This window comes from Bombina bombina, chromosome 6, assembly GCF_027579735.1.
Source record: "Bombina bombina isolate aBomBom1 chromosome 6, aBomBom1.pri, whole genome shotgun sequence".
In the NCBI taxonomy this organism is placed as follows: Eukaryota; Metazoa; Chordata; class Amphibia; order Anura; family Bombinatoridae; genus Bombina; species Bombina bombina.
The window spans coordinates 1051208847-1051233420 of record NC_069504.1 but is presented as its reverse complement, the minus strand read 5'-3'; the positions used below and the strand labels follow the sequence as shown (position 1 = coordinate 1051233420).

At 38.9% G+C, this 24574-nt stretch overlaps 1 protein-coding gene across 2 annotated transcripts in view; it reads left to right on the top strand.

The window, feature by feature from the left end:
• Positions 1-227: 227 nt before the first annotated feature.
• RAD52 (RAD52 homolog, DNA repair protein) overlaps positions 228-24574 on the top strand; it is a 362327-nt gene continuing 337980 nt past the window's right edge. The window contains exon 1 of one of the 2 annotated variants that reach the window (XM_053718842.1): positions 228-505. The gene's annotated coding sequence lies outside the window, so the exon portion shown is untranslated. Of the gene's footprint in view, positions 506-12146; positions 12198-24574 lie in introns of those variants that run through there. The other variant, XM_053718841.1, reaches the window with a different exon arrangement.

The following is a 24574-nucleotide window of genomic DNA, read 5'->3' as shown; positions in this document are numbered from 1 at the left end:
TTTCAAATGGTGTGGTATATAACTGTTACTTATAACAGATGTTTTGTAATCGGTCACGTAGTTTGCACTGAAACACCAATCCCTTTTGTTTGTTCCAGGTCTTTATGTAAGTTCCCTTGACTTCGTAAGTCCTTTTACTTTTATCAGATCACAGTCCTTATTATTTGAGTTTACTGATAACTTGGGTTTACTGATATATATATTTATAACCCCCATAGGATCCGTGTCTGTTTAAATCCCAAAGGCATTCTGCGTACACTTAGTACTTAAGTGCAGAACCCCAGGGAAATATCAGACAGCGGTGAGGGTGGATTTGTAATTTAGATTACTTGCGAAAGTATATTCCAACGACAGGAAAGAACAACACTGACGCACACAAACATCAGTTCAAGCACAGGACTACCGCCTTGACGGGTACAGAACAACGCCAACGGACAAGTAAGGAGGAACAACACAGGAGCAGTCCCTGCTCAAAACTAAAGAAAAACTCCAAAGAGAAGGTCCGGTAAGGAAAACTCTCATGATTAAGATAGGCTTGCACGTGACCTAACTACTATATGGCAGCATTGTTATATATCGTTGCAAACACTGCTGCCTATAGTATTCAACAATGTATAAAATTGTTACAAACATTGTTGCCATACAGTACTGAGGACAACTGCACATCTCGGTAATTTTATGCTGTTCAATTAAAGGGACAGCAATTTTACAATCATATTAATCAGTATTTAAAACACCTTTCACATTTACTTTTATTATCAAATTTGCTTTGTTCTTTTTATATCCTTTGTTGAACAGTAAAGCTAGGTAGGCTGATAATGAGATATATTGTACTTATTGCACAATGACAGCTTTTACTAATAAGTCTCCCTTATTACTTTTCACACAGTTCCTTGTAGGTTTTACTTTTTACTCCCAAAGTGTTTTATATGTTGACCTGTTGTACCCTACTTAGACTCATACACAGCATAGTTAGGTCCTCTATTAATCAGTTTCTTCCTATTATAAATGCTTTACCCCACTGGACACCCCCTATAGTACAAGCTTGGTATTTTCTGTTACTACATATATACCTCCTTGGTTTAGTAATTTGATAATATGCTGGGGTCTAGGAGAGCTTGTTTCATACTTGATGATAATTTGAGTGTTTACTAGTAATTATATTTAGCTGTATCCTAGTTATCATAATCTATAATATTTTATAAGGTTTGATACATATGACACTTGCTAGTAATTCTCACTATTATTACTTGCACTGCAATATGAGTGGTTTAGTTGTACAAAAGTATGGATGCATATAATCTAACTGTTCTGCAATATTGTCTATAATTTGATGCATATGAAACTTGGCTGCATTGCACTCTATTATTGGTTAATTGTTCTGTGTATCCTTAATAAAAAATATATTAGTAATCAGCTTATCAGTAATCAGCTTATCAAGCAAGGCCTTTATTAAATTAAAATGTGTTTTATAGCTTCGGAACATTGCAGATGTGACAGATATATTCTCTCTCAGATGCCGTCTCTCCATTCAATCACTCCTCGACCACACAATTCATCACTTCTGCCCCCCTTGTAACAGTTCTAACAATTAGACAAGTTAGTAGCAGGCATGTTTACATGTTTTGTCAACCATGAGGTGTAGCAATGTTTTACTTAAAGGGACAGTCTACACCAGAATATTTGTTGTTTTAAAACATAGATAATCCCTTTATTACCCATTCCCTTGTTTTGCATAACCAACACAGTTATATTAATACACTTTTTACCTCTGTGATTATCTTGTATCTAAGCCATTGCAAACTGCCCCTTATTTCAGTTCTTTTGACAGACTTGCATTTTAGCCAATCAGTGCTGGCTCCTAGGAACTCAAGGTGCGTGAGGACAGTGTTATCTATACGAAACACATGAACTAACACCCTCTAGTGGTGAAAAACTGTCAAAATGCCCTGCAATTAGAGGTGGCCTTTAAGGGCTTAGAAATTAGCATATGAACCTCCTAGGTTTAGCTTTCAACTAAGAATACCAAGACAACAAAGCAAAATTGGTGATAGATGTAAATTTGATTTTTTTTAAATTACATGGCCTATCTGAATAATGAGTTTGTTTTGGACTAGACTGTCCCTTTAATTTATTTTTTCCCCCCCAAAATATACTGAGTACTTAGCAAGTTTCTCACAGACAGCAGTAGTCTGTGTTTAAATTCAACCCCCTTGTCCTTCAAGATAAGCACTGAACAAGGCAGTGAGAGCAAAAATAGCAGAGAAACATTGTCTAACTTAAAGGGACAGTACACTGTAAAATTGTTTTTATATTAATGTATTTTCAATTACTTGCTATACCAGCTGCAGAGTATAAAATGTTTGAGAAATTGCATTTTCAGGTTTATTTGTGTATATGAAGTAGCTGGTTTTGTGCTTTTAAACCACAGCCTATTACAATAGGTTGAGCTTCAGGTAATTTCATATCTCATTATGTTATCACTTTGTGTACACACACTTGCTTCCTTATCTTATATTTGTTTAGAAAACTAAAGAGAGAACAATGGAAAGTGAACTAACCTGCACCCCACTGGGAGTGTAATTTATTCTGCTGGCTGTGTTTACTTAGGCTATTTAATAGCTGAGACTACAGTATCAAAACTTTCAGTATAGGTTGGGATACCACAAGCTAAATCAACTATTTCAAAGGCCAAAATAGGGGTAAATGAGCTACTTGTAAACCATTGAATACATTGCAGCAGGTACAATGAATAATTGGGAACAATTTAAATGAGAGAAAAGTTTTGGGTGAACTGTCCCCTTAAAGGGACACTACACACAAATTGTCAACAATATGATTATAAACCTTTATATATAAGAATCATTTTAAAACTGTAGCTTTATTTTGTCAAATGAGTATATTGTTTTATGTTTATTCTTTTCACTAATTTCCCTGTCAAAAAGCTGCAAAATAAATAATGAATGTATACTGTAATAATGTTTCACTTGCAGTAATTAAACATTGTATGCGTGGGTGAAATGTCAAGTTTAATGGTCCTTTAACTTCTTAAATTAATTTTCATTAAAGACATATATGTGCTAAATTTGTATATATACTGAATATATGTATGCATACTGAATACTATGTATCTATACTGTGTATAGATGTGTAAGATAAAATGCTAATACATTGATTATTGATTCATTATTTGTGTCGGGAATCATGAACATTTTACCATCCCTTACAGAGCCTTTTAATTTAGGTCACTCAATGACCTAGTGTGTACATAGACTAAATGCAAATACAAACTAACAATTAAAATCTGTGAAAGTTGTGGTGCAAACTTAGATCCAAGACCTTAATCTTCAAATTCCTCTCCATCAGATCAGCTGGCACTTGAGATTAAAAAGTTCATGAAATTTACAAGGGAAAGGGAGAACCAGAGAATACAGCAAGTGCTTTATAGTTTTCAGCAACAAATGTATTATAAACAGGGCAGATGCTATGCTTGCTCACAAGCTATGAGGACAGACGGCAAGAGGCAGGATTAAGGCCCTACATGGACTGGATGGTTTGGTTCACTCACCTAGAGATATTGATGATATCTTTGGGGCATACTATACTAAGTTGTATGATCTCATTGACTATACAGAAGACTACCCCCTCGGATGAGTCTGAGGTCCTTTTTAACAGATCTTCTTCACCAGCTGAGTCTCGGTGAGGAGAATAGGCAAGAGTTATCTAGGCTATATACTGCTTCAATTCGCTATGTCCTCTGTGTCCTTCCCTAGGGAATTTCTTGAGGTTACCATTATCCCCATAACAGGGATGGATGACACCAGATGTGTATTTTGGCCTTTCTCTAAGACGTTCTAATGTCCATTGTGCTTCCCAAGGAAGTTAGCCATCAAGGCCCTATATTTGGGCCCATTTGAAAAAGTTTAACTGATGGTAAACAATGTACATACTACTATTCATAAAGCAATAGCTGTCCATTGTGCTTCCTAAGGAAGTTAGCCATAAAGGACCCTATATTTGGGCCCATTTGAAAAAGTTTAAAGGGACATTAAACCCCACAATTTTCTTTCATGATTCAGCTAGAGAATACCATTTTAAACAACTTTCTAATTTATTTCTATTATCTAATTTGCTTCATTCTCTTGATATTCTTTCCTGAAAAGCATATCTAGATAGGCTCAGTAGCTGCTGATTGGTGGCTGCACATAGATGCCTCATGTGATTGGCTCATCCATGTGCATTGCTATTTCTTTAACAAAGAATATCTAAAGACGGAAGCAAATTAGAAAATAGAAGTAAATTGTAATGTTGTTTAAAATTGTATTCTCTATCTGAATCATGAAAGACAATTTTTGGGTTTAATGTCCCTTTAAGTGATGGTAAACAATGTACATACTACTATTCATAAATCAATAGCTGTCATTATAAATAAGCTAACCGCATATTTAAAAAAAAAAAACAAATAAAAAAAACATCTTTTATCAACAAAATAATTTACTTTTACTTACCTGTCAGTCAAATAACATCCCTCCGCCTACTTTGATTTTTCTGGCTTCACTGATGTGACGTGCATAGTGGGTTGTACTGCCCTACACGTCATTAGAGGGTGGATTAAAAATTTGAGACATATTTCCCCAAACATTTTTGCTCTGTATACGCTCACGATTACACACAGTTCCGTGCATGCTCCAAACTGTTACCTACGTCACAATTGGAAACACCGAATCACGAAATTCAGTGTTTACAAGATAGAATCGCGTGACAGGATCCGTCGATCGAGCTCGCTACCACTCCAAATTAAAAAGCCCTTTATTTTATTAAGTTTATGTTGGTAAATAATTTTTTTTTTTTTTAAATGAATCGCTTGTGTGTTTATTTTATGTAAAAAATAGTGCACATATCTAATTTTTCTCCATCAAGAGAGAACAGTCTAGAACACCTAATGGAGAAAGGCATTCATATATTCTGGATTCCAAGTAAACTACCGCGCATGTCTGTATATCACAAGAAAGCGCATATGGAAAGACAAATATTTTTGGAGGGTTGGATTTGATCCAAAAGACCTTTGAGCACATGCGTGTAACACGCTATTTATTTTTACATTAAAGGGACACTGAACCCAAATTTTTTTCTTTCGTGATTCAGATAGAGCATGCAATTGTAAGCAACTTTCTAATTAACTCCTATTATCAAATCAAATTTTCTTCTTTCTCTTGGTATGTTTATTTGAAAACCAAGAATGTAAGTTTAGATGCCGGCACATTTTTGGTGAACAACCTGGGTTGTCCTTGCTGATTGGACAGCACCAATAAACAAGTGCTGTCCATGGTTCTGGACCAAACATTTGCTGGCTCCTTAGCTTAGATGCCTTCTTTTTCAAATAAAGATAGCAAGAGAACAAAGAAAAATTGATAATAGAAGTAAATTGGAAAGTTGCTTAAAACTGCATGCTCTATCTGAATCATGAAATAAAAAAAATTGGGTTCAGTATCCCTTTAAGTTAGCCTGTCAATTGACATGCTTTTTGATTGCCTAAAAATGATAATCTGACGGGGAAAAAAAAGTCCTATCGAGTGGGGCTGGAGGGGAAACAATGCAGAAAAACAACTACTGAGGTATATTGTGGAATAAAGAAGCTACAAAATTGATAAAAACAAAAACGGCAGTAATATTTTTTTTGTGATATGTTTTCAATTGGAACTTTATACGTTCTCATCGTTTACCATCACTTTAAGGGAGTTGGGTTCTGATCTCCTGGTAATAAATTATTGAATGGCACAATGTATGGGTGTCTGCTTTCTCCCCTAATTAACTTTCCACAAGGACTCCCTTCAAAGGTTTTTTGAAACTTATGTGTTTTTTTACAAAATAACCCCAGTCTAAAACTGAGGTTTATTGGTTGTTGATAATGGCTGTTCTTATATTATTGGTTCCAAAATGGATTTAAGCAATTGGGGGATCATCTGTCAGCAGACAAAGAAGTTTCTTGGCTCGGTTGCATAGCAACAACTAAAATGGTCCTACTTTCTAAGACTGCATTAATTTTTCAGTGCATCCTGTTCTCTGTCCCAAGAGATATGCATTGCAAACGATACAGGGTATAGATAAAAGATATATCTGTAATGGAATGAAGCCTCAAATAGCTCATAGTACATTGCAAAGATCTTGGAGCTCAGGATAGTTAGCTGTTCCTCAAATATGATTCTACCATGATACTGGGAGATACTGGGATAGTGATCTATTGAGCTGGCCTCCATAACTAAAAAAAAAAACCCTATCATAGATGGCCTTGACAGTACACCTGAAACATTTTCAGACTCTCTAGGGAAATAGCCCCCAACAGCTATTCACCACAAGGGAGCTGTTGAAAAGTATCCATAATTTCCATGATGATTATTGAATAGAGAATGTTATTTTGAATGGCAAACTTTTTCCAGTCCAAGATTTGGTCTCTGATTCTAGGCCTCCACCTTGGTTTCACTTTGAAAATTTGAGACTGCATAGTTACCTTTGTGCTTGTAGGTTGTTGGGGACTCCTCCGTTCAACTACAAACTGGTAGCAGAGATGGAGAAGTTCCAGTCCCCTCATTAGACTGCTCTCGACCCATTACAAAGTGCTACTAGGCAAGACCTCAAAAAACTCTGGACTACCCATAGAGAATAAATCTTGGAAGGGTGCTTTTTGGCTGATTACATCTACTATCCACTACACAAATGTATTTTAACTTTATATCAAAATTCATCTTAAATGGCACCTAGCAACCCAAGTGTGGTTTAACATTTCTCGGAAACCACTACACTATTTGGTGGAGAGATTTTGGGAGGGTTGGGTCCTACCATGTCTGGTGGACCCGCTTGAAGATTAAGCCCCTGTGGACTGAAGCATTCTTGCTATGCTCCAAGTTAGGAATTGAGTTGGTCATGGACTATTACATTTTTATTTGTTTTATATATATATATATATATATATATATATGTGTGTGTGTATAGAAGTTTTTGTTCTGCGCCTTTCTTCTGTGGAAGTGTAATGATGATAATAACAACGGGGCCAAGTCTCCCCTGTTCCTGAACACTTACTTCAAACAACCTCAATCGATATGAGGTAAGTAGTCACCCTTCGTAATGTATCCCCATAGACACCTGCAACTCTTTCCGCTGATTCGTCAGTAGAGCAGCCTGAAGGTAGATCAAACGTGCTGTGTGCTGAGGCTGTAGTTTTGATCTTCACTGGAACAACTGGTGGCTCATCACACATGTAAAGGGAACAAAACAAATGGTCCAGAGATAGTGAAGTATGTCTTTATTAAAAAAAAACACAATATAGGACACAATTGTCAGCCCACTCACACATAAAAACCTCAATTGATATGAGGTAAGTAAAAGCCAAATAAATAATAAATTCCAGTGGTAATAAGATCGTACAAAAAAAACTCAGAGTCTCTAATAACTCAAAGTGTATCCGTACACCGTCCCTGACGCGTTTCAAAGTCTCCTTCTTCCTCAGAGGGATAGAAGTACGGTATATCATATACCGTACTTCTATCCCCCTGAGGAAGAAGGAGGCTGCTCTACTGACGAATCAGCGGAAGGAGTTGCAGGTGTCTATGGGGATACATTACGAAGGGTGACTACTTACCTCATATCGATTGAGGTTGTTTGAAGTAAGTGTTCAGGAACAGGGGAGACTTGGCCCCGTTATTATCATCATTACACTTCCACAGAAGAAAGGCGCAGAACAAAACCTTCTATACATACACATCTTGTGGAGGCAAAGTGGGAGCCTTCACACACTTCTCTAGTTCAGCTGCCTATCTTCAGATTATATTTATCTTTGTGGACATTGCAATATTTGCATTTAATATTAATTGATATTTTGTATCAACATCTTGCTTTATTTGTGATATCTGTTTATTATTAGTATGTCTCCTTACATGACATTAGGATAGCGCAGTTATCATATCTTTTTGTTTATATATATATATATATATATATATATATATATATATATTGATAATTACCTACCACATCTACCACATTAGTTAAAGACTGGTAAATGTTCCTTGTAATAAAATGACACAATGACCCCTGCTGGTGTCTCTTAGTCCATAGCAAGCATCTAGGAAATAACAATTATAGATGCACACATACTTGAACATATTACAAAAATAACCAAAATTATTGGATTAATTTTAAACGTAATGGAGCCACAGAGTAATGATTTGACATTCCACTGCCCCTCTAGAGTGCACACTGTCCCTCTCCATGTGTGGTCCAAGTGTAATATAGCCAAGGGTTCTAAGGGATCTTAGCACTGTCATAGCCACACTTCTACTCGTAATTTTTCAAGACTCATTATCCACAGGTCTGGCATAAAGCTGATGTGGTGCCACTTTTTAAAAAGAGGAGGCCTGATTCAGGAATTTATAGACCAGTAAGCCTGACATTGGCAGTGGGGGGATATTGGAATAGATTGTAAGTAACTGTATTCAATAATATATTTGTGAAAACAAGATTATGAGTTCAAATCTGCATGGTTTATGAGAAATAGATATTGTTAAACTAATAAAAAAAAAAAAACAGATGCGAGGGAGTAAAGCATAATTATGTTGCTATATAAATCCCTGGTAAGACCTCGCTTTAACTATGGAGTGCAGTTCTTGGGACCAATTTTTAAAAAGAATATTACAGAATTAGAAAACATTCAGAGAAGGGCCACAAAATTAATAAGGGGAATGGAGGATTTCAACTATGAGGAGAGGCTAGTCAAATTATGTATTTTTACTCTAGAAAAAATGTGCTTGAGAGTTGATTAAAGAGAACGACTTTCTAATTGTATTAATGTAAGTTCAACTGGCAGCTTATTTATTGTAAATCAGGTACGATCTGTATAAGTTTAACTCAAAGAATTTCTGTCTTCTTTCAATATCATCTACTATGTTACACTGAGTGGGATCTTTGCATCTTTTTCCTTATAACTCAGCATGTATCCAAAATATATTGCCTTTTCGTCAGTGTGAAAATTGCATGTTTTACATTTATTTTAAGTAAGATTCTTTGCAGTGTCTGTATATACCAATAATTTCATTTATAAGGGAAACACAAATTACAGTGTTGAAAACATTGAGTAGGCAAAATTATTAATCTTTATTTTTGTAGGGATGTTGGTAAATTTGTCACCTAGCACCAATGTGCAACACGTGTTACCCTCAGAGTTCCTGCACTATTTTTGCAGGTGGAACTAAGTTCCCCCTGGAAAGAGAACAGAAACACTTCAGTAAACACTGCTGCTGTTGGTGGGAGGAGCTGTAGCATAGTCTTGTTAGGGTTAGAGTGATAGTGAGATCCTCTAGTAATGGGCAGTAACACGTTCTACAATACACTAAATGCAAGCATGTCAGCTGTGCTGCTGTGTGAACACTCCGCACTGTGTGGAATGCATGGTGCTTACATTTCTATGTGGCTTGCTCTGGGGTTATTTAGCTCCCCTCTGAAGAAATATGACTATTGCACCTTAAAGGGACAGTCAACACCCGACACAACAGGATTCCATATTTCCCTTCTCTATTACCTCTGTCCTTGTCCTAGTAATGCTTCCAAATACATCAGTTAATCTCCTCGAAATATGGCCACCAAACTCCTCCCCGTCCTCCTTCTTCCCCATGTCTATTCCATTTCAGTCTAGTTCATGTAGGGATTGATGATGCGCTCGATACGTCATTGTGCATGCGCATTTGTAATTCTGTCAGATCGGAAACAGCAATCGGACTTGTCGCAGCAAATTAATTTCTTAGCTCTCAAAAACAATTGTGGAGAATAACGTTCCGCTTTTTCGGTTCCTATTGAATCGCGCATAGGCTAAACACAGTGAACGAGTTTGAAGAATCTGACCGAGGATTACATTCTGATTGGTGAATGGCGGCCATATTTTGTGGAGATTAAATTATGTATTTGTAAGGATTACTAGGACAAGGATAGAGGTAATAGAGAAATTAGGTGGTGGAAATAGAGGTGGTGAAGGCGGATCTTCGTTAGCGTTTCAAAAATATGGAATCCTGTTGTGTCGGGTGTTGACTGTCCCTTTATGTGGGCGAGACTCTGTAAGAGAGGTGGAGTCTCGGGCACAAAGTCAACCACTCAACCCTTCATTGGTTTTAATTTGCTTTCATTAACCAAAGTGTATAGATGATATATATATATATAAATATAAAACAAATACAACTATGGAAAGGCAAAAAGTGATTTTAAAATCCTCCACTAAATACAAAATGTGGAGAAAATAACTCATGTTGTAACCCATTTACAAATCTAGACAAGTTAGAAGACTTGCTTTTCCCACAGAAACTATTTGAATACATTGTTTCCAATGCATCAAAGGATTCTGGGTAAGATATGCAAATGTGGATCACAATGACTCACTTTTTTACTTTTAGTCTGCTTTTTAAGGCAGACTTCCCTTTACGCCATATTAGCATTGCCGTATTACAGAGCTTTTAAGCTTAGCTAGGGTTAGTACAGTGATTCAGACCAATCCCAGGACAATTGTTTTGTGGTTTTGCCACTCATCAGCTGGGAGTAGGTTGAATCACTGCTGGGTAAAGTTGATTTCTGAGCAAAATACAATTAAAATTATTATGTATAATATATATGCATTGTGTGTGTGTGTGTATAAAACAATATTAATTGTGAGGGGGTGGAAGTCTTTATGAGTTCCCACTCTTTTTTTTTGTAGGACTTGACCCCTGCCGTCATATTAATGTCTCAACCTGCAAGTCTGAAAAGATCATGTGAAATTGTAGGCTTTGTTTTCAGCAGATGATTTTTTTTTAAGAACCGTTATTAAATAATCAGAGATTAAACTGCATTTGGAATTACATACAGTATAAGTGAGTATATAGGTTTCTCAGTCAGCAAAAAAATTCAAAAAGAAAATAATATATACAATTTGGTTAGTTCGTGTGATTACCCAATATAGAAGAAAAATAATATTACAATGTAAGAAAACTATTTTGGTAGACATTTTGTTGGCAAGGACAGTGATCTCTCATTTAAAGGGACACTTTACCCAAAAAATGTCTTTCATGATTCAGATAGAGCATGAAATTTTAAGCAAGTTTCTAATTTACTCCTATTATCAAATTTTCTTCATTCTCTTGGTATCTTTATTTAAAATGCAAGAATGTAAGTTTAGAGGCCGGCCCATTTTTGGTGAACAACCTGGGTTGTCCTTGCTGATTGGTGGATAAATTCATCCACCAATAAAAAATTGCTGTCCAGAGTACTGAACTCAAAAAAAGCATAGATGCCTTCTTTTTCAAATAAAGATAGCAAGAGAACAAAGAAAAATTGATAATAGGAGTAAATTAGAAAGTTGCTTAGAATCGCATGCTCTTTCTGAATTACAAAACAAAATTTTTGGGTTCAGTGTCCCTTTAAAATGTATAACACTTTTTTTTATGAATGTTATGCTGAATAAACCTACTTCAAATTATCTGATTTCAGAAAATATAGTAATCTCGTAAATAGAAGTTGAACAGTTTATATAATCTACTTTTGTAATGTTATTTAATTAACATATTAGTGCTTTTAATGTAACATAACCAAATACATGAGAAATATAAAGTTTTTACAGATTTTCAAGCAAATGTAATCTGCAGAAAGGCACCTGCATCTTTTTTTTTTTTAGTCTAAATTTATTGATCGTCACCTGGATAAGAGATTAGTACTTAATGCACAGTTGCACACATTTTAAGAAACGCTAATTCCACTGTATTTTTCTCACGTTTTCTAAAGTGACCTCTCAAATAAATAAATAAATATAAACAATATGTTTGTAGTATGTCGGTCGGAAGTTATCTGGTGTTGTATCTAAAGTGGTTCCCTCGTGGAGATCTGTTTCCCCTACCGCTCGGCTCTTAGGATAACTGTATTACATAATATACAAACCATAAAATACAGCAACTACACTGTAATATTCTGTATTTGTAATGCGGTAAATGCGATGGGGCTCGAAGGCATAATATAACAAAGTTTACTTAAAAAAAAACAGTAGGCGCTGACTAGGAAACAGAGGAGACCTTCCTCCCGGCATGCACCAGTCAGAGCTGTGTTGATTGGCTACGGCTGGAGAGCCAGGAGGAGGCGCTAAGTGTGAAGTGTTCGGAATCGGGAGCAACTGCAGAAAGTCCTCGGTGTTGCTGGTAGGCACGTCTGTAACTAGGTGCTTATGTATAAATCCATGACCAAACTTTTACATATTAAAGACTGTTTGATATTTAAAAGTGTGATTGTTCGGCGAGCGAGCTATAGAAAATGTATTTTTTTCAAGTATTTCTGGACAACTTTTTTCACTGTGCTGTAGTGGAGTCCCTAATGGTGTACATATGTGTATGTAAATATAAGATGCGCACTCTCTCGGCCACCAGGGACAATACAATATATAAAGCCAAGTAGAATGAACACACTCTCTGGATTTTTAAAATATTTCACACTTTATTGTGCAAGCATAGGGCAAGCTTTATCATTGCTAAATCCTATATTTGCTCCGAAAATGTGCAGACTAATATATAGTGACGTTTTGGGTAATAGAGCACCCCTTTTTGTCTGAAGAAGGGGAGCACTATTCCCGAAACGTCAATATGTGCAAGATTGATCAATTTGCGAGTAGACAGAATTCACAACATGTAGTGAACTTGTCTGCATCATAATGCAAATTGTGTGGCACAGCTTTTCCCCATATTTATAATTGCACAAGGGAAGTGGGAACACTCGTGCAATACTGCCCCCCTACCCTCACACAACCAATTGTGTGAGAGCAGGGCTTGTCAGTCACCCTGGTCAAATGAATCTGGGGTTATTTTCAGTTTGGCGAGAGAGGGTTTAGGAAGCAGCGGTTTAAAAAGCTGCTTCATAAATATCAGTTGCAGGCTCAAATGAATGAGCCTGCAACTGATCGGGGCATTCACCATAAATCTCAACGTATGTTTGCACAATAAAGTGAAATATTTAACCTTTTAATGTCGTTATGGCGTTCTATTCCGTCCTAACCACGCTGGCCTTTAGTGCCGTTAGGACGGAATAGAACGCCCTAGCCGTTTGGCTGTCCTGAAGCCAACGGCACTTCCTGGATACGATTGCGGTCTGGAGGACGCCCCCGACCCGATCCCATAACTGAAATCTCGCGATCGTGGGATTTCAATTTGTCTACATAGGAAAGTTGTTCCGATGTAGACAAATTGACCCTGTCATGAAAGGGTTAAGAAATCAATAGAGTTCCTGCTGATCTCCTTTTGTGTATATATATATATATATATATATATCTATAAACACACACACACAAACATCACGATAATTAGAGAGTATATTTTAAAATAAGGTATAAAGTATAATAATAGATGTAAATAATAGTCCCAAAAAATAATATACGTTTATGTGCCTTTAAGAGCACCTAAACAAATATATTAAATTAACAGCCATGAATCAGACCTTTAATTAGTATTTTATGTAAGTGTTTGTAACAATGTTTTTTTTAAATAAATAAGCAACGTTTTCTTTTTCTTTTTTTCCCGCTGTGCAATTTTCACACCCCTGTGCTAGAGGTACTTTTAGTGTTTTGCCTTCATTATTTACATTTTTTTTTTTTTAAGCAAACATTTTTTTATTGAGATAAATGAAGAGTAGAACAATAACAATTGGGTAAGAGGCACATTGAATAAACAATCACAGCGTTAACAACATTGAGATGGTTATTACCAGATTAAGAGAAAATAATGCAAAACGAGGTATATCATCTTCATGAATTATTGTAATACAAAGTTGTAAATAGAGCGTAACTCATGTTATGGTGAAGTATGGTCTCAATTTGTTTTTGTTTTTCTTTTATGGGGGAATGGGATTGGAAGATGTAAAGTTAATATGAGTAGTTATTTCAGGGATATATGCGTAGCAATAACAGGGAATATAAGGCTTGAGTACTGGATATTGATAGGAAAGTAGGATGATGCTTCACTGCCCGGGGGAGAGGCGGAGGGGGGGGGTGGGGGGGGCGGAAAAGAAGTAGAGACATGCTTAAGTTTGAGAATTTGTTGTTTGGTGTGCACCCCAATCAGGAAATTTCGTAAGCCATGGGGACCAGATCTCGAAAAAAGAGTCAACTTTGTCTAGGGTCTTGTAGGAGTACTGCTCCATACGACCAATATATTGGATTACAGCGAGTGTCTGGGAGAAGGATGGGGGGTTTTCATTCCTCCATGATCTGGCTATTGTTAATTTTGTGGCCATGAGGACATAAATTGCAAGGGCTTCTTTTGGGGTGGTGAGGTTTGGCATCTGGAGATGGAGCAGAGCTGTTACAGGAGTGTACTGTATGGTGATTCCCAAGTTGCGGAGGAGGCTGTAGACTTTTTTCCAGAGTGGCTGAATGACTGGGCAGGACCACCAAATGTGTTGTGTAGTGCCTAGATGTTGGCATCGTCTCCAGCATGTAGGAGAGCTGGTGCTATAAATTCTGTGTAAAATGGTTGGGACTAGATGCCAGCGAACAAGAATTTTATAATGTAACTCCCAAAGGGTAGCAGAGTGTATCAACTTTTTAGTTATCAGGATTCTAGCCTGCCATGTGTCGAGGTCTGTGGAGAAACCCAGCTCTCTTTCCCATGCAGTATGTTGTGAAATTTTGTGCGGAGTGCGCGTGTTGTTGAGTGAGTTGTAGTGTGCAGATAAGGGGTGTGAGATATTGGAAGCTTGTTGCCACATGGACTCCCAAGATGTAGGTCGTCTGAGTTTTGTCTTTGGATACCCCCATGTGCGTAAGCGTGTGCTCAGGCGATATGCCTCAAAGCTAAGGTTAGGAGGGATTTGGTACTTAGAGTAAAGATTGGGGTTTGAGAGCCACCTGTCGCTATCATAAAAGTCTGTCACTGTCTGTATCTGTCTGTGTTGCCATGCTTCGGGGTGGGAATCTGGTAGGCAGTACAGCGCTCCCCGGATAGTGAACATAGGTGAAGGGTAAGGAGATATGGCTGGATTATGTCGGACTCGGTCCCATAACTGATACGCGTGTTTAAATACTTGGAGGGTAATGTTCAGTTGCTGTCTATGGTGGGATGGGATCCAGAGGAGATCCATCAGAGTGAGTGAAGATGGAATGAGTTCTGATTCGAGCATCTGCCACTTCGAATGGTGTTCCGTGTTGTTCCAGGCTAACAGTTGTGAGAGCCTGGCTGCATAGTAGTAGTTTATAAGATTAGGGAGGGCGAGGCCTCCATGTTCAATTGGTTTCTCTAAAGTTCGCCTAGAGGTTCTGGGTCTGTTACCTCTCCAGACATAAGACGTCATCAGACTCTGTAGTTTGTTTAGGGTGGGTCTAGGAATATTGTACGGTATGGACCTGAAGAGGTAAGAGATTTTGAGAAGAAAGGACATCTTTATCGCAGCAATGCGACCTGTCCAGGAAATTTCACAGAATTCCCATGTGTCTAGTAGTTTCCTGAATTCTAGGAGTCTGTCCGAATAATTGCGGGCAATTGTGATAGATGGGTCTGGGCTGAGGGATATTCCCAAGATCTGTTCTCGATGATCCCGGAACGCCCAGGTAAAAGGGATGGGCAACAGTGTGTTCTCAGCCCGCCCCCTGACCAATCCCATTTGCGCAATTAATTAGATGCACGCAAAACACTTCACGCACGCCCCACTTGCCATCAGTGAGTCCTCAATGTTGCGGTCGCGTTATCACATATATTCAGCATTCCTTAATCATTAGATAAACAAATACTGAATATTGCTTTGGTCTGTGGCATTCAGCTCTTTCTGCCGCAGGATTTATTAAGAAAGAAGTGCAACCACAGATATTCAGATTTGCACAGATATTCTTGTATTGCACTTCTTTCCTAATGAATCTGGCAGCAGAAAGAGCCGAATGCCCAGACCACAGCAATATTTGGTACTGGTTTTGTTTATCTAACGATTAATGAACGCTGAATATATGCACATATCTACTCGCAAATTTGTGATACCTGACAACTGTGCTTAGCATCTCCATATGATGAGGTTAACGTGTTATTAATGGTATAGAATACCTCCTCACAACTACAACACCAGCAGTTACTCTGTGATAACCATTTAATCAATGCCAGCTTTATATAGTATTATTTAAAAAAAACTTCAGTATGTGTCCCTACATTCCTTCTAGATGATAAAAAGAAAAGTGTTCACATATGAACACGGATGCTCTTTTACGCAGCTCAAGCCAGAGTTCACACTTGCGGTGACATCAACGTGAGGGGCAGCGCATGCGCGCTGCGCAAAAAGAGTAAAGTCACAAAATAATATGATGGGCTTAGGTTAGTACTTAAGAAACGGAGACTTCAAAAAATTATATATTAAAGCAGGCAACGATTCCAAAACATTATTCAGCACTACTATGTTTAACTTTTCATGCTGTTATATTTAAAATTGTTTCACATTTTGGGTAAACTGTCCCTTTAAGGGTAGATTCATTCCAATGGAATTGGTATTTCTTTTGAAGACAGGCAAGGGCCTTAGATGGTATGTGTATGGGAAGAGCTTCCGTCTTCGAGATGTTAAGCTTATAATAACTCAATTTACCAAACTTTTCTATTATCTCAAAAACAGGAGGGAGGGAGTCCCTGGGTGAGGATAACAAAAGGGTGAGGTCATCGGCATACAGTAAATTGTATGGGTCTGCGTCCCAATGTTAAGGCCTGATACTCGTGAGTCCTCTCTGATGCTCTGAACCAAGGGTTCGATAGCTAAGGCAAACAGCAGGGGCGACAATGGGCACCCCTGCCTAGTGCCATTAGTTATGATGAATGGGGAGGATTGGAACCCCACTCCCCATACATTAGCTGAAGGGCTGGAGTAGAGGGCCCTGACTGCAAGTATAAATGAGTCCGGAATTCGAAAGGATTCCATAGTTTTCCATAGATAGTCCCATCTGACCCTGTCAAACGCCTTTTCGGCATCTAAGGACAGGGCCAAAAGGGGGATCTGCTGTGTCGAGGCAAAGTGTAGAAGATTCAGGATGCATCTTGTCGTGTCTGGGCCCTCTCTATGTGGGATGAAGCCTACTTGGTCATAGTCTATAAGGGTCGGAATAACTACTGAGAGTCTATCATTATTTACATTTTAACTTTCTTTCTGTGAGGTACCCGCACAAATTACACCTTATTTCTTTAGGCAACTAAGCATTTTTATAAAATAACTTTAGTTTGCAGAAATATCATAATGTGAGAAAATACCACTATTTAAAATGCAAAAAAAACAAAAAATAAAATAAAAATGTTTGTGTCATTTTCTGTGGTGTATATAGTAAATAGCAACTAAGGAATCCTTACTTCCTTAATATTTCAAACACACATTTTTTTTTTGTCCCCATTTAGCATCAGTTCACCTTCCTGAAACAGTGGAATTTATGATTTTCTTACTTTAAATGGTTCAATTAAATTAGCAATTAAAAATCACAAAAAAGAATAATTATTTTTGTCGCCATGCACCATCTTGGACTTTGTCGAAAATGAGTAGGTATAAAACATTTACCCAAACAAATATTACCTACATTTGAAATTACACAAAATTCTGATTTCCCAGAGGGGTGGCTAAACACATTTTGAACAGACGGGAAATAGGGGCTTTATAGTAAGCCCCCTCCCCCACCACTTGAAATCCTTTTTCTAGTGGGGTAGATGATCATAATATTTAATGGTAATTAGCTGCATCCTAGGGCGGCAAGTGACCCCCTCAATGGAAAGAGGAGAGTATGAACATTCAAATGACAGGTCACTTGTCCCTCTAGAGTCTAGACCAACGCGTATAGGAGATAGGTATTCCATAAGAACCCTCCTCCCCCTCTGGTTAAAAAAAAAAACATTTTAAAAGCTGCTGCAGGTATTCACTGTTTTTACAGAGATCACCTGAAATATAGAAGGTAAACTCCCCTTCCTTTAAATGAGGGGTCCCTGTAAATGGCCTGGGGGCTGACATACGGTTTCCAAAGCCCTCTCCCCCAGCCCCCTAGCTTTCTCACACTTCCTGCTCTTTAGTAGGTAGTCCTGCCCCCCTTGTGGTGAGAAGGGCTTGTCATGCGCATCTAAGAGGTTAACGATCACATGATCAGTTGGTGATATGGTCATAGGTCTTGTGCATGGCCATTTTCCTCAAAGTGCCATTATTGATGCCAACACAGAGAATAAAGGGACATTAAAGGGTTATGAAACCCCAAAATGTTATTTCTTGTTTCAGATAAAGCATATATTTTTAATTAACTTTCCAATTGATCTAATTTGCTTAGCTATAGTACTCTGTTACCATATGAAGGCAGATCCGATACAGGCAATGTCACTGCCTGTATTGGATACTGCCATGGGTGGAGGGCTGGGACCAGAGTGGGTGGGTGGTGGGAGGGTTGGTGTGGGGTTCTCTACACTACAGAAAAAATGTGAGGCCGGGGAGAGGGAGGGATGGGTCCCTACACTATGGCACATAATGCTGAAGGGGGACCCTGTGTTACTTAAAAAAGGGATCTTGGAGAGTGGAGGGTTAGGGGGAACACTACACTACAGAAAAAATTAAACTAAACAAAAATGTTTTAATTGTTATTGGCAGACTAGCTGTCAGTTAGAAATATGGCAGCAGGCAGTGGGAGGGTAAGAGCTGCTGGGGGGGTATCAGGGAGGGGGAGGAGTGACCCCTACACTACAGAAAAACATAAATCTATTTAAAAACAACAACAACCAAACTGCACCCTGGCAAACTATCTGTCAGTACTTAAGATGGTGGTGACCAGTAGGGGGGGGGGGGGGGGGGGGGGGGGGAAAGAAAGGTGTTTGGGAGGAATCAGATGGGATTAGGGGGGTGGGTGGTGTCAGATAGGAGGGTAATCTATACACTACAGAAAAAAATAACCTTTCAAAGCAGCTGCAATTAGCGGCCTTCTAATTGCCAAAAGCTAATTGCAAAGCCATGCATGTCTGCCGTTTCTGAACAATGGGGACCCCGGAGAAGCTTTTACAACCATTTGTCTTATGACTGCAGTAGTGTGTAAATAATTTCAGTTTATGATTTTTTTTATATGATCATATTTGGTAGCCAAATAGTGGCATCAAATATACCAAAATGGGCCTAGATCAATACCATGGGTTGTCTACTTTAAAATATATACAGTTTTCATAGGTAAATAAAAAACAAAATCTCTATTTCTTTTTCATTTGAGTGATAGCAAAAATGCCTAAAATTCTCCAGTACGTCTGGGTTCTTTTTCTCTGAAATTCCCTGTAGCAAAGGGGATAAACACTAAATACATTTATATGCATAGTATTGAGGTTATTCCCCACCTCCCTCTAGTCATTGGTGTCGCCATATTGAAATCCTGGCGACTGGGTGAACAAAAAGAGCAGACACTCCCCTTCCCTGCATATAAAAACACAGATTAGATAAACAGGCGCCTGCAGGAGTCTGTAAACGCATGTATACATCTGGCACTGTGGGGCTTGGTTAGGAGTCTGAAAATCAGCACAATGTTCTTAAAAAAAAAATAAGCAAACCTACATTTTTATAAAAACACTCCCAGATGGCCTATATAAATGGACCATCTACAAAACATTTATGCAAACAAAAATCTAGTGTACAATGTTCCTTTGAAAAAAGAAAAAACAAAGGTATTAAATGGACAGGAAACCCACATGATTCAGAGAGAGCATACAATTCGAAAAAAAAAAGTTTCAAGATTACTTCTATTATCAAATTTGCATCGTTCTCATGCCATTCTTTGTTGAATAGATATCTAGATCGGTATCATGCACATATCTGGAGCACCACTTAACAGGAAATGGGGCTGCCATCTAGTGCACTTGTTAATGTATAAGGTTGCTAAACTGCTGCCATATATTGCTGCACACGTGCACACTCCTGAGCTTACCTTCTTGATTTTTATCAAAGGATAACAAAAAAAGCAAAGAAAAATTTATAATAGAAGTAAACTGGAAAGTTGGCATCGTCTCCAGCATGTAGGAGAGCTGGTGCTATAAATTCTGTGTAAAATGGTTGGGACTAGATGCCAGCGAACAAGAATTTTATAATGTAACTCCCAAAGGGTAGCAGAGTGTATCAACTTTTTAGTTATCAGGATTCTAGCCTGCCATGTGTCGAGGTCTGCGGAGAAACCCAGCTCTCTTTCCCATGCAGTATGTTGTGAAATTTTGTGCGGAGTGCGCGTGTTGTTGAGCGAGTTGTAGTGTGCAGATAAGGGGTGTGAGATATTGGAAGCTTGTTGCCACATGGACTCCCAAGATGTAGGTCGTCTGAGTTTTGTCTTTGGATACCCCCATGTGCGTAAGCGTGTGCTCAGGCGATATGCCTCAAAGCTAAGGTTAGGAGGGATTTGGTACTTAGAGTAAAGATTGGGGTTTGAGAGCCACATGTCGCTATCATAAAAGTCTGTCACTGTCTGTATCTGTCTGTGTTGCCATGCTTCGGGGTGGGAATCTGGTAGGCAGTACAGCGCTCCCCGGATAGTGAACATAGGTGAAGGGTAAGGAGATATGGCTGGATTATGTCGGACTCGGTCCCATAACTGATACGCGTGTTTAAATACTTGGAGGGTAATGTTCAGTTGCTGTCTATGGTGGGATGGGATCCAGAGGAGATCCATCAGAGTGAGTGAAGATGGAATGAGTTCTGATTCGAGCATCTGCCACTTCGAATGGTGTTCCGTGTTGTTCCAGGCTAACAGTTGTGAGAGCCTGGCTGCATAGTAGTAGTTTATAAGATTAGGGAGGGCGAGGCCTCCATGTTCAATTGGTTTCTCTAAAGTTCGCCTAGAGGTTCTGGGTCTGTTACCTCTCCAGACATAAGACGTCATCAGACTCTGTAGTTTGTTTAGGGTGGGTCTAGGAATATTGTACGGTATGGACCTGAAGAGGTAAGAGATTTTGAGAAGAAAGGACATCTTTATCGCAGCAATGCGACCTGTCCAGGAAATTTCACAGAATTCCCATGTGTCTAGTAGTTTCCTGAATTCTAGGAGTCTGTCCGAATAATTGCGGGCAATTGTGATAGATGGGTCTGGGCTGAGGGATATTCCCAAGATCTGTTCTCGATGATCCCGGAACGCCCAGGTAAAAGGGATGGGCAACAGTGTGTTCTCAGCCCGCCCCCTGACCAATCCCATTTGCGCAATTAATTAGATGCACGCAAAACACTTCACGCACGCCCCACTTGCCATCAGTGAGTCCTCAATGTTGCGGTCGCGTTATCACATATATTCAGCATTCCTTAATCATTAGATAAACAAATACTGAATATTGCTTTGGTCTGTGGCATTCAGCTCTTTCTGCCGCAGGATTTATTAAGAAAGAAGTGCAACCACAGATATTCAGATTTGCACAGATATTCTTGTATTGCACTTCTTTCCTAATGAATCTGGCAGCAGAAAGAGCCGAATGCCCAGACCACAGCAATATTTGGTACTGGTTTTGTTTATCTAACGATTAATGAACGCTGAATATATGCACATATCTACTCGCAAATTTGTGATACCTGACAACTGTGCTTAGCATCTCCATATGATGAGGTTAACGTGTTATTAATGGTATAGAATACCTCCTCACAACTACAACACCAGCAGTTACTCTGTGATAACCATTTAATCAATGCCAGCTTTATATAGTATTATTTAAAAAAAACTTCAGTATGTGTCCCTACATTCCTTCTAGATGATAAAAAGAAAAGTGTTCACATATGAACACGGATGCTCTTTTACGCAGCTCAAGCCAGAGTTCACACTTGCGGTGACATCAACGTGAGGGGCAGCGCATGCGCGCTGCGCAAAAAGAGTAAAGTCGAACTGGCCGCTCGGCCACAAAATAATATGATGGGCTTAGGTTAGTACTTAAGAAACGGAGACTTCAAAAAATTATATATTAAAGCAGGCAACGATTCCAAAACATTATTCAGCACTACTATGTTTAACTTTTCATGCTGTTATATTTAAAATTGTTTCACATTTTGGGTAAACTGTCCCTTTAAGGGTAGATTCATTCCAATGGAATTGGTATTTCTTTTGAAGACAGGCAAGGGCCTTAGATGGTATGTGTATGGGAAGAGCTTCCGTCTTCGAGATGTTAAGCTTATAATAACTCAATTTACCAAACTTTTCTATTATCTCAAAAACAGGAGGGAGGGAGTCCCTGGGTGAGGATAACAAAAGGGTGAGGTCATCGGCATACAGTAAATTGTATGGGTCTGCGTCCCAATGTTAAGGCCTGATACTCGTGAGTCCTCTCTGATGCTCTGAGCCAAGGGTTTGATAGCTAAGGCAAACAGCAGGGGCGACAATGGGCACCCCTGCCTAGTGCCATTAGTTATGATGAATGGGGAGGATTGGAACCCCACTCCCCATACATTAGCTGAAGGGCTGGAGTAGAGGGCCCTGACTGCAAGTATAAATGAGTCCGGAATTCGAAAGGATTCCATAGTTTTCCATAGATAGTCCCATCTGACCCTGTCAAACGCCTTTTCGGCATCTAAGGACAGGGCCAAAAGGGGGATCTGCTGTGTCGAGGCAAAGTGTAGAAGATTCAGGATGCATCTTGTCGTGTCTGGGCCCTCTCTATGTGGGATGAAGCCTACTTGGTCATAGTCTATAAGGGTCGGAATAACTACTGAGAGTCTATCATTATTTACATTTTAACTTTCTTTCTGTGAGGTACCCGCACAAATTACACCTTATTTCTTTAGGCAACTAAGCATTTTTATAAAATAACTTTAGTTTGCAGAAATATCATAATGTGAGAAAATACCACTATTTAAAATGCAAAAAAAACAAAAAATAAAATAAAAATGTTTGTGTCATTTTCTGTGGTGTATATAGTAAATAGCAACTAAGGAATCCTTACTTCCTTAATATTTCAAACACACATTTTTTTTTTGTCCCCATTTAGCATCAGTTCACCTTCCTGAAACAGTGGAATTTATGATTTTCTTACTTTAAATGGTTCAATTAAATTAGCAATTAAAAATCACAAAAAAGAATAATTATTTTTGTCGCCATGCACCATCTTGGACTTTGTCGAAAATGAGTAGGTATAAAACATTTACCCAAACAAATATTACCTACATTTGAAATTACACAAAATTCTGATTTCCCAGAGGGGTGGCTAAACACATTTTGAACAGACGGGAAATAGGGGCTTTATAGTAAGCCCCCTCCCCCACCACTTGAAATCTTTTTCTAGTGGGGTAGATGATCATAATATTTAATGGTAATTAGCTGCATCCTAGGGCGGCAAGTGACCCCCTCAATGGAAAGAGGAGAGTATGAACATTCAAATGACAGGTCACTTGTCCCTCTAGAGTCTAGACCAACGCGTATAGGAGATAGGTACTCCATAAGAACCCTCCTCCCCCTTTGGTTTAAAAAAAAAAACATTTTAAAAGCTGCTGCAGGTATTCACTGTTTTTACAGAGATCACCTGAAATATAGAAGGTAAACTCCCCTTCCTTTAAATGAGGGGTCCCTGTAAATGGCCTGGGGGCTGACATACGGTTTCCAAAGCCCTCTCCCCCAGCCCCCTAGCTTTCTCACACTTCCTGCTCTTTAGTAGGTAGTCCTGCCCCCCTTGTGGTGAGAAGGGCTTGTCATGCGCATCTAAGAGGTTAACGATCACATGATCAGTTGGTGATATGGTCATAGGTCTTGTGCATGGCCATTTTCCTCAAAGTGCCATTATTGATGCCAACACAGAGAATAAAGGGACATTAAAGGGTTATGAAACCCCAAAATGTTATTTCTTGTTTCAGATAAAGCATATATTTTTAATTAACTTTCCAATTGATCTAATTTGCTTAGCTATAGTACTCTGTTACCATATGAAGGCAGATCCGATACAGGCAATGTCACTGCCTGTATTGGATACTGCCATGGGTGGAGGGCTGGGACCAGAGTGGGTGGGTGGTGGGAGGGTTGGTGTGGGGTTCTCTACACTACAGAAAAAATGTGAGGCCGGGGAGAGGGAGGGATGGGTCCCTACACTATGGCACATAATGCTGAAGGGGGACCCTGTGTTACTTAAAAAAGGGATCTTGGAGAGTGGAGGGTTAGGGGGAACACTACACTACAGAAAAAATTAAACTAAACAAAAATGTTTTAATTGTTATTGGCAGACTAGCTGTCAGTTAGAAATATGGCAGCAGGCAGTGGGAGGGTAAGAGCTGCTGGGGGGGTATCAGGGAGGGGGAGGAGTGACCCCTACACTACAGAAAAACATAAATCTATTTAAAAACAACAACAACCAAACTGCACCCTGGCAAACTATCTGTCAGTACTTAAGATGGTGGTGACCAGTAGGGGGGGGGGGGGGGGGAGAGGAGGAAAGAAAGCTGTTTGGGAGGAATCAGATGGGATTAGGGGGGTGGGTGGTGTCAGATAGGAGGGTAATCTATACACTACAGAAAAAAATAACCTTTCAAAGCAGCTGCAATTAGCGGCCTTCTAATTGCCAAAAGCTAATTGCAAAGCCATGCATGTCTGCCGTTTCTGAACAATGGGGACCCCGGAGAAGCT